Genomic DNA, 9,126 nt, shown 5'->3' on the forward strand with positions numbered 1-9,126 from the left:
GCAGTTTTAGTTACTTCCGTATTGGCTTCCTGAGAGAGAGCGGGAGGTTGCCGCTTGGTTTTACCAGTTGTTTTGTATTAAATAACTTAATACTTAATGTTTATGAGTGTCTTTAAACACATGCTTTTAAATGATGATTCATGTTTTAATATGGAAATTATTAATAAAATTACTTTGCCATTTCAGTAATATTTATTTTCATAGATATTGTAATAAAAAAGACACTTATGTACCTTTTTTATAAGAACAATTGTGCACCTTCGTTTCAATTGTACCATAAATGGTACAGAACAGTATCATAAGAGGTCTTTTCTGTACCATATAAGATACAACTTTTACAACAGTACAAACCTGTTCCTTAAGGAACATTATTTGTATCACCGTGTACCTTTTTTTCTGAGAGTGTAGGGCAGCAGATAATGTAAAGTGCAATGTTACAATGTTTTTGTTTTTATGTATCCTATATATAGGTTCACTCAAGGATTGCGAATAAGACAAATTGACATGATGCAGGACGATATTGCAAAAAGTTCAAGAACTCTCTCTAAGATGTCTAGTATCCTGAGAAAGGTTTGCCATTTAGCCATGAAACGATACAGAAGAAGAAGTGGACAGGTAATCGGAGGTGATCAAGAATTTGCTGTGCTTGATGAAAGCAACTTCCGCCACAAGAGAAAGGTAAATTTAGCACCAGTAGTAATAAATGTAGAATTTTGTAACATACATACAAACAGATGAAAAGAGCAAAAGAAACATTATTATATTAGGATATATTTAATATAGTAGTAAAGCTAAGGTTGAAATGGTAAGCCTTTGACAAGCATGTCAGATGAAACATTCATCTCTGCACTGCAACTGATAGAGAGAGCAGTTGTTATTTGAGCAATTCCATGAAAATGTCAACCTTGCCAAGAAAAATATTGCAAGTTTTCACTAAAATAAAGTTTTTTGCCTAAGAAAGTATTTCACAGTACTTCAGAAATACTCAACAATGTCTCTGTCAGTGTTTTTTTAAACTATTATTTTTTTATTTAAAAAAGTCACGCAAGTGGCAAAAAAGTCACGCAAGTGGCAAATCTGTCACATGCATAGCACATGTTTTTTTTCCTCATTTAAAGTACAAAACATGCTTACAGATTGATATTTTTCTGGTCCCTTAACTCTGAGGTCAGTTTTTCTGGAAAATATAAACAGAAGTGTCAATATAATGTTAATATACTTTCTATGTTAATTTATGTTTTGAGTTTTTACTGCAAACGTCACATCCATAAAGCTGGAATTGCTCATTTATAGATATGAAAATGTCTTTATAATGTTTGTTATAACGTTAATGAGCAAAAAAATACTAAAAGATTTGATAACATTTTATAGTTTAAGCATGAACAATGATTTATACGTACAGATAATGAAACACCTTTCTATATATATATATATATATATATATTTATATATATATATATATATATATATATATATATATATATATATATATATATATATATATATATATAATTTTATTTACATATTTCCTTTAAGTATATTGTAACATGAAATTAGCCAATTTTATGAATATTAATAATCAACAATAACGGTTTATTCTTAATTATTAATATTCCGGCTTAAGCTTCAGTCAATTTGGTCAAACAAACATGATTGTATATGATCATGCTCGCGCGACGGAGCGAATTCCCAGATTATGAATATTAATTATCAACAATAACGAATTATTATTAATAGAGATGTAACGGTATCAGAATTTCACGGTACGGTAATACCTCGGTATGACTGTCACGGTACGGTATTTATTGAATCATTTACAGGAAAAAACAAAACTTATGAAAATACTTCAAAAAAGTGCCAAAAGTGTCAATGACATACAAATTAGCCATCTATCTGTAAGCTTTGAAACAGGAACTTCAATTTTAATGACAAAAAATTATTAAACCATGTAAAAAAATAAAGTTTCAATTTAGTATTGTTGAAAACTCATCACATTCAACATTTAATCACTCACTCACTCACTTAGAGATGGGTTTTAAGGAAAATTATCATATAACTATAATCTGGTAAAAGCTGGTATCTCTGGGCATTTAAAATGTCCCCTGCAACAGAAAAAAAACCTTTCATTTGGGACTGAGGTTTCTGGGACATAGAGATATGACTTGGCCCAGGTTGACAGCAGTGGGTAAAGTTGTGCATTGTCTTTCCCCCACTTGAGAGGACAAGCCATGAGTGAGAGAGGTCTCTTGTCTGTATCAATCTGAACAGTGTGCTGTGTCACACCCTCCGTCTCGCCCTTCAGTAGGCGCGCGACAACACCGCTCTTGAGTATGCGCGCTCAACCCCTCCCTCCCTGCTTTACAGTATGCGTGCCACAACACAGCTGATCAGAACGCGCGCGACAACACCACTATTCAGTACGCGTGCGGCGACAACACCCGCTTCAGGTTCGATCATTTCCAGCTCTTTTTGATGCCCGCTTCTAGCAGCACACTCCATTTCCGCATTACTGTATCTGTAGCGACAACAGACCGCAAGGGATGATGGCCACCCCTGGGCTGATGGGAATTGTAGTTTTCGCTACCTCCCGTTCGCTTCATTCGCCTGAGCAAATTTTCTCAGAAGACCTATAGTTTTACCGAGTCATGCGACTACGGTAATATCGAAAAAAATTAATATTGCGGTATGACGGTATTTACAATACCGTCACATCCCTAATTATTAATCATTAATATTCCGGATCAATTTATTGTAAATTTGACCAAACAAACACGAGCCGAGTCGCCGCTCTTCCGAGCGGACACGGTAATAATCTATTCGTTTAGAAAAAGGGAATTTAATTGCTACTTCTTGCAAAGTAGATTAATCATTTAAAAAAATATTAAACAACTTATAATAGCTAGGCAGAGGAATCTGTATTTCAGTGACATTTTCTCGTGAGGCAAACAATACAATTCATTTGATTATAATGGAATTTATTGACTAGTCAGACGAATAATGAACAAACGCACAAACATACATTAAACACAGAACAAAAGGTAAACCACGTGGAGATATCGGGTCTATAGAACGTGTAACAGCAAAGAGAAATAGTAAAGCTCGGAAATATAGATTTCAGGTACAAGAGTGACAAAGCTTTCAGTTCCACACGCACCATTAAGGACCACAGGATTATAAAAAACACCTTTTTGATAAAAGGGGCACAGCTTAATCGCATAACTAAAAAAATACCTGGGCTTTCATGTCTGGAGGTCTCTCTCTTTATGCTTCCATCCTGATGAAACTCCTTTAATGTCCTTCTTGATGCGTTGAGTTTGTAATACAGTTCTGAGGAACGCGATCGCAAACTTTAAACTGAGTTTACTTTGCCAGAAAATATAGAAAGCGTGGCGGGAAAAAGTTCATGCGGCGTAGAAAAGCACGTGGCCCGAAGGCCACCTTTTTGTGAGTTCTTTTGTCCGGACCTTCTCTTTCTGCCCAGATGTTTGGCAAAAGGTATGGTTATACCTGCGGGTCACGTGACAACCCGTTCAGCATTCTGACCAATAATTTCAGTACAAAGTTCGAGCGGGAACCCTTCCTTTGTCTCGAGGCTGCTCGTATGCAAATTTGAGTGTCCGCCTAAAGCATGCGGACAAGCATTTAATGCAGGGCTTTAAAGAATACAGCAATGCGAGTTATGGTCTTGCTCTATGCATCATGTGTTGTAAAATGTCAGCAGAAACCCATCGGTATCAAACATGGGGGGTTTAACAGTACATCAACATTATTTTTCATATGCTTACAATATTTATGCTTTACAAAGGCCTAAAGGGAACATGCATACAGGTTATAAGAGAGGTTACACAGGTAAGAAAAGTCAGAAATGAGATACAAAGTTTACAAAACATAACACATTGGTTTTGTGCTGATTCAGGATTTGATGAGTTCATTTTCTTTCTGTCGGAACAACCTCGTGGGTGTGTGTGTGTGTGTGTGTGTGTGTGTGTGTGTATTTGGGCAGGAATGTCTTTGAAGCGACAGACCCTTCTTATCTCCCCAGTCCCCCTGAACAACTTAAGCTGTCACGTAAATCCAGACTTCTTGGAGCCAGGAGTCGTAAAACCCATGCGAAATACTCAAATCAAATAGTAAATATCAAATACTAAAATCAATAAGTAATTTTACCTTCGGACAGTACGCTACAATTTATTTGATGTTTAAAGATTAATTTCATCACTATGCAAATGAATGGTGACGAGTAATGTGTTAAGAGCGTACTTTATGTGTATTGAATCATTCATTATAGAGCTCTGTTTAGAAATTCCGATTCATCTACACTGTAAACCCTAATGCTGTAACTAATTAATTGAATTGAGTTCTATTAACTTAAATCATTAAAATTCGTTTATCTTAATTAACCTTGATGAGTATTTAGAACTTTTTCTTATTTTTGAGTTTGAAAAAATTTAATCTTTCAAGTAAGGTGAACAATTCTGCTGGGTTTAATTTATACAAAATGTCTCTTTAAAGTTTCATTAACTCAAAATCTGTCAGCCCAATGATTTTGCGTCTGACGTCATCCAGGTTCACGTACGTGCTCATGCTTCATTCGTTTTTTTCAAGATGGCGGATCGGCCTCGCTTCACACTACAGTAAGTAAAATATTTACAAATCCAAGAAATATTAAATGTATGTTTTAATTAATATAATCACAGTAACAGTTCAATGTAATGTAGAGTTAATCAGGGTGCGTTTACATGTCGTACATTACAGAAAACATGTTTAGCCTCACTTGTTGCTAACTAACGTTAACATTACTGTTTAAAAAGTTAGAATCAGTGCAACGTTAGCGTTAGTTGTAATGTGTTAACTCTGAATTTTAACAGAGTGTGATAAAGACAAAAATATTTAAAATCGGCAGATTACATTTTTCAAAAAAATTTAAATCTTGGCGCGAGTATGCCTTTTCTCAGCCTGTGCTGAAGTTGTCATGGAGACGCGCGCTCTCACAACCGCATGTCATGGCGCTGCGCTGAACTCCATCCAGTATGTGAATGTGGTATTATCTTCGCGATCTGTAGGCACTTCGGAAACGAAAGGCGCAAGAAACGTGACGTTAATCATAACTCAAATGATCTCCGCCTAAACACTAAACGGTATTTTCTGATGACGCGCAAAAACGTAGTCTCAAAACTTAATGTCACACGCAGCTTGTTGCTTGCTGATCCATGTATGAGGATAGCCTGACGGAGAACATTTAAGCTGCGCTCCTCACCTGAGCAGGTACAGAGCAGAGCTTCATTTTACACTACCACATTGAGGTAAAGTTGGTTTTATATTCATACATTCATTTAGTAACAACTTGTGACTCGCTCCATAAATTGTTTACCATGGTACTTTGTCTATTTGTTCTGAAATTACATGCAAGTATGACATGAAAACAACATTACACTAAATGCACTATATTTTTTTGACTGGACAATGTTGTACTTTGAAAGTCATTGGCTGCTAATATGATTTCACCATTAAGAATATGCAAAAATTACCTTTCTGAAATTATATTATTAGGGAGAAAGTCTGAATGTGTAAATATAAAACTAACTTTACCTCAATCACCAGCACTGATCAACACTTTATATTTCCTCGCGCTTAAGATGACATCTTTGCATATCAATGATTACCTGATTAATGCGATCAGTTAAATGAGTTTAAATGTCATTTAGGTCAAATGTATTTTAATGGTATGATAAAAGTTTTTTTTTTTTCAGCCTATTTTTTTAAATGTTTACTCTGGAGAAAATATAAACAGCCTAAAAAACAAAGTATGCATATCTATAACACATTAATACAAAATTATGTTATTAAATAAAATAATAACAAAACAAAATATTCAAGACGTGCTAAACAAGACATAGTTTTCTGATGTGCAAATTTTGTAGCTTAAAATATATTTATATCTTAAAAATATAAATATTTTAGTCTATATATATTTACATCATTAGACAATAAGGTAAGTTTTGTTATTTCTAGCTTTTAAAATCAGGCCTTAAATTTCTTTGTCGTCATATTCAGTTTTAGAAATTTCAAAACTGTTTAAATTAAATCTGTGTTCATCGAATCAAAGCAACTAATATGATAATCAGCTATATTGCTAACCGTTTTGGAGGTTAACGTTAGACATCATGCAATTGTACTACTTCCACTCTCAGCTAAATGACACTGTGACTTTTTGTACATACAGAATTGTAGGTCGGGTGTTGCTGACTACAGATAGGTTCTTAAATGGAGGCATGTGAAAGGTGGGTAAAATATTTAATTTGTACTACTATGCCTGGAATATCCAGATAAAATAAATATTACAGTGTATTTATCAATGATACTTTTGCAGCAAGGAAAGTGAAACTTCAGCTAGACCTTGAGTTCAGTTTACAACATGAAGATCCTGCTTTCAACATCTGATCAACACCTGATTTTCATCTGAGGTAAAAAATAGATAAGTAAATGAAACATAATAATAATATTAATACATTTTTTCTAGAATTGTATATTTTGTGGTGTGGGTTTGTTTTATGAAATTCTCTCTTGTTTCTTTTTGCTGTTTGCAGAGTACCAACATGTTACAAATGAGAATTTTCCCCACAAATTCTTTGCAAAACTGGACCACCACCTATTTCATTTGATGACAATTTTAAGGCAAACAGCATCCAAAACTGGCAAGACAGCAGATACCCTGGCTAATCTTTTAAAGGTTTATGATGAGCAGGTATGTTTGGGGTCACGTGTTAAAGTATACATTAAAATATAATTTGAATTATTATTATTTTTTTAATTTTTAAAAAATTGATTCTTGATTTCCAGGAACTGAATGATGTCAATTCATGACGGACTACTGTTATCAGAGGTCTTTTGGTCTTGCTGCGTGAGCGTGACTTAAGATTCTTTAGGAACACCATGGTAAGACTTCATTCATTCTTTTCACAATTAAGCATGTTTAATGAAAAGATGAAAGTTTTGAAAACTTTTACTTAATAACATATTTGTAATCAAGAATAGTTGATGAATCATATAATATTGGCTCAGTCATTTTGATACTGTCCTTACATTAATATCCTTGAATTATATTTTTAGATTGATAATCCTGCTGACTGAAGATGCTTTATTGGCCCTGCATTCACTGAGGGTCTCTGTTGTCCTGAAGAATGAATTGGACACCACCCACAGCACACTTCCAGACCTTTCTTGTCTTGTATGGATTAATGTATGCTCTTCACATAATATATAGTAAAAGACTTTGAACTTGTGCAAAAAGTTTTGCTTGGCATGGATGATGGAAAATAAAAAGTCTCGTAGCATGGAAACCTTAAAGAATGAGTTGATGTAGAGCTTTTTTTTTTTTTTTAACTTAATAAAGACTGTCTCTGGGGTAGTAACTTCAAAACATTTATTTACCTTTAATTGGTAAGTATGCATTTTATTATATATAGGGATAGTTTGTCCAAATGTAAAATTCTGTCATTTACTAACTCTTCACTTGTCCCAAACCTGCTTGAATTTCTTGCTTCTGTTAAACACAAAAGTTAAATAAAGCTGACAACCTGTAACCACTGACTTTCTAATAGGAAAACAAATACTGTGGAAATCGGTGGTTACAGGTCTCAGCTTTTTTTTTTTTTTTCAACAGAAGAAAGAAACTCAAACAGGTTTGGAATAAGTAAATGACAGAATCATAGTTCAACCAAGACTGAATATATATATATATATATATATATATATATATATATATATATATATATATATATATATATATATATATATATATATATTGTAACGAGCGCACACATGCCACGTCGCCCTGGTCGCTAATTCAACCCAGCTGGACCATCATCAACACAGGATCGTTCACAGCTGGATGTCATCAAGTGGAGAGGCATATAAACCAAGCCCACGCAGGGAGAAGATGAGCTTCATTCACCCAATGACTCCATGCGCTAACGCTTGTCTCTGTCTCTCCACAGCAGACTCCAGCTCGTGACAATCCCACATCCGACTACTCACTGTCCTTCACTTACTTCCCGGAGCACCAGAGCACCTCACCTTGAAGAAGAGCACCGTTTACACCCCATTCACGTTGTAAATAAAGCACCCTCTGGGGACTTGTCTGTAAACTTATCCAACTGTGTCGCTGTTTTCCCTCTGCTTCGCTACAATATATATATATATATATATATATATATATATATATATATATAATCTGCTCTCCGTTAAACAGAAATTGGGGGAAAAATAAATGGGGCGAATAATTCTGACTTCAACGATATATATATATATATATATATATATATATATATATATATATATATATATATATATATATACAGTTTCTGTGTAGTTTACACTAAACGAGTCACTTCACAGAATGTGCACTTATTATTTTTTTTAACGAATGCCTTAAGAGTAAGTTTTACACTTATTAATGTATTATTAAATTTTATCAAACTTATAGTTGTTTTTTCTTGAGGCTCTTATGTCTGATATCATATTTACATTGTGGGTAATTTTTATTAATTTCAGAATAGTGTTCATTTTCAATCTCTTTATGTCTAATAGTTTTTATCGTTTTAAGACATTTGTAATTGCATAGGAGACAAATTTGAAAGTACTGTTGGACATTTTTTCTTTAACAATAAATGTCTAAAATGGTATTGTCTGTGTGTTTTAAATTACAGATTTATTTTGACAGATTTAAGGGGTTTAAAGATTAAAATAATGGCTAATTTTATTTGTGAAACTGACGATGGAGAAGTTAATTTTAAAAAATGCTATCAAAATGTATGAGCTGGGTGACAAAGTATGTAAAGGTGAGATAAATAATTAAAAATAAGTTAATTGCTATTAAAATGTATGAGCTGGGTGATTTAAGTATTTAAAGTTGAAAGAAATTAAAGCAATTAAGTTAATTGGTATTAAAATGTATGAGCTGGGTGACTAAGTATTTAAAGTTTGGAAAAATTAAAACAATTAAGTTAATTGCAATTAAAACGTATAAGCTGAGTAACTTGGGTATTTTAAGTTAGGTGAAGTGTCTTGCATGAGTACAACAAACTCAAAACTTAATGTTTCTGTTTACTTAAAATAGATAATTTC

The 9,126-nt window shown here is 33.6% G+C and overlaps 1 long non-coding RNA gene across 4 annotated transcripts; it reads left to right on the forward strand.

Moving 5' to 3' along the window:
* Positions 1 to 4,589: 4,589 nt before the first annotated feature.
* LOC137496695 (uncharacterized) lies at positions 4,590 to 8,151 on the forward strand. 4 transcript variants are annotated; one of them, XR_012387094.1, is made up of 7 exons: positions 4,590 to 4,634; positions 6,224 to 6,281; positions 6,371 to 6,464; positions 6,588 to 6,745; positions 6,841 to 6,936; positions 7,111 to 7,240; positions 7,998 to 8,151. It is a non-coding gene; the product is annotated as an uncharacterized lncRNA (long non-coding RNA). The 4 variants fall into 4 exon arrangements; XR_012387093.1 differs by having other exon boundaries at positions 7,111 to 7,228; XR_012387095.1 differs by lacking the exon at positions 7,998 to 8,151 and adding an exon at positions 5,193 to 5,265 and having other exon boundaries at positions 7,111 to 7,412.
* Positions 8,152 to 9,126: the final 975 nt, after the last annotated feature.

The sequence above is a fragment of the Danio rerio genome, chromosome 11, assembly GCF_049306965.1.
Source record: "Danio rerio strain Tuebingen ecotype United States chromosome 11, GRCz12tu, whole genome shotgun sequence".
Lineage (NCBI taxonomy): Eukaryota > Metazoa > Chordata > Actinopteri > Cypriniformes > Danionidae > Danio > Danio rerio.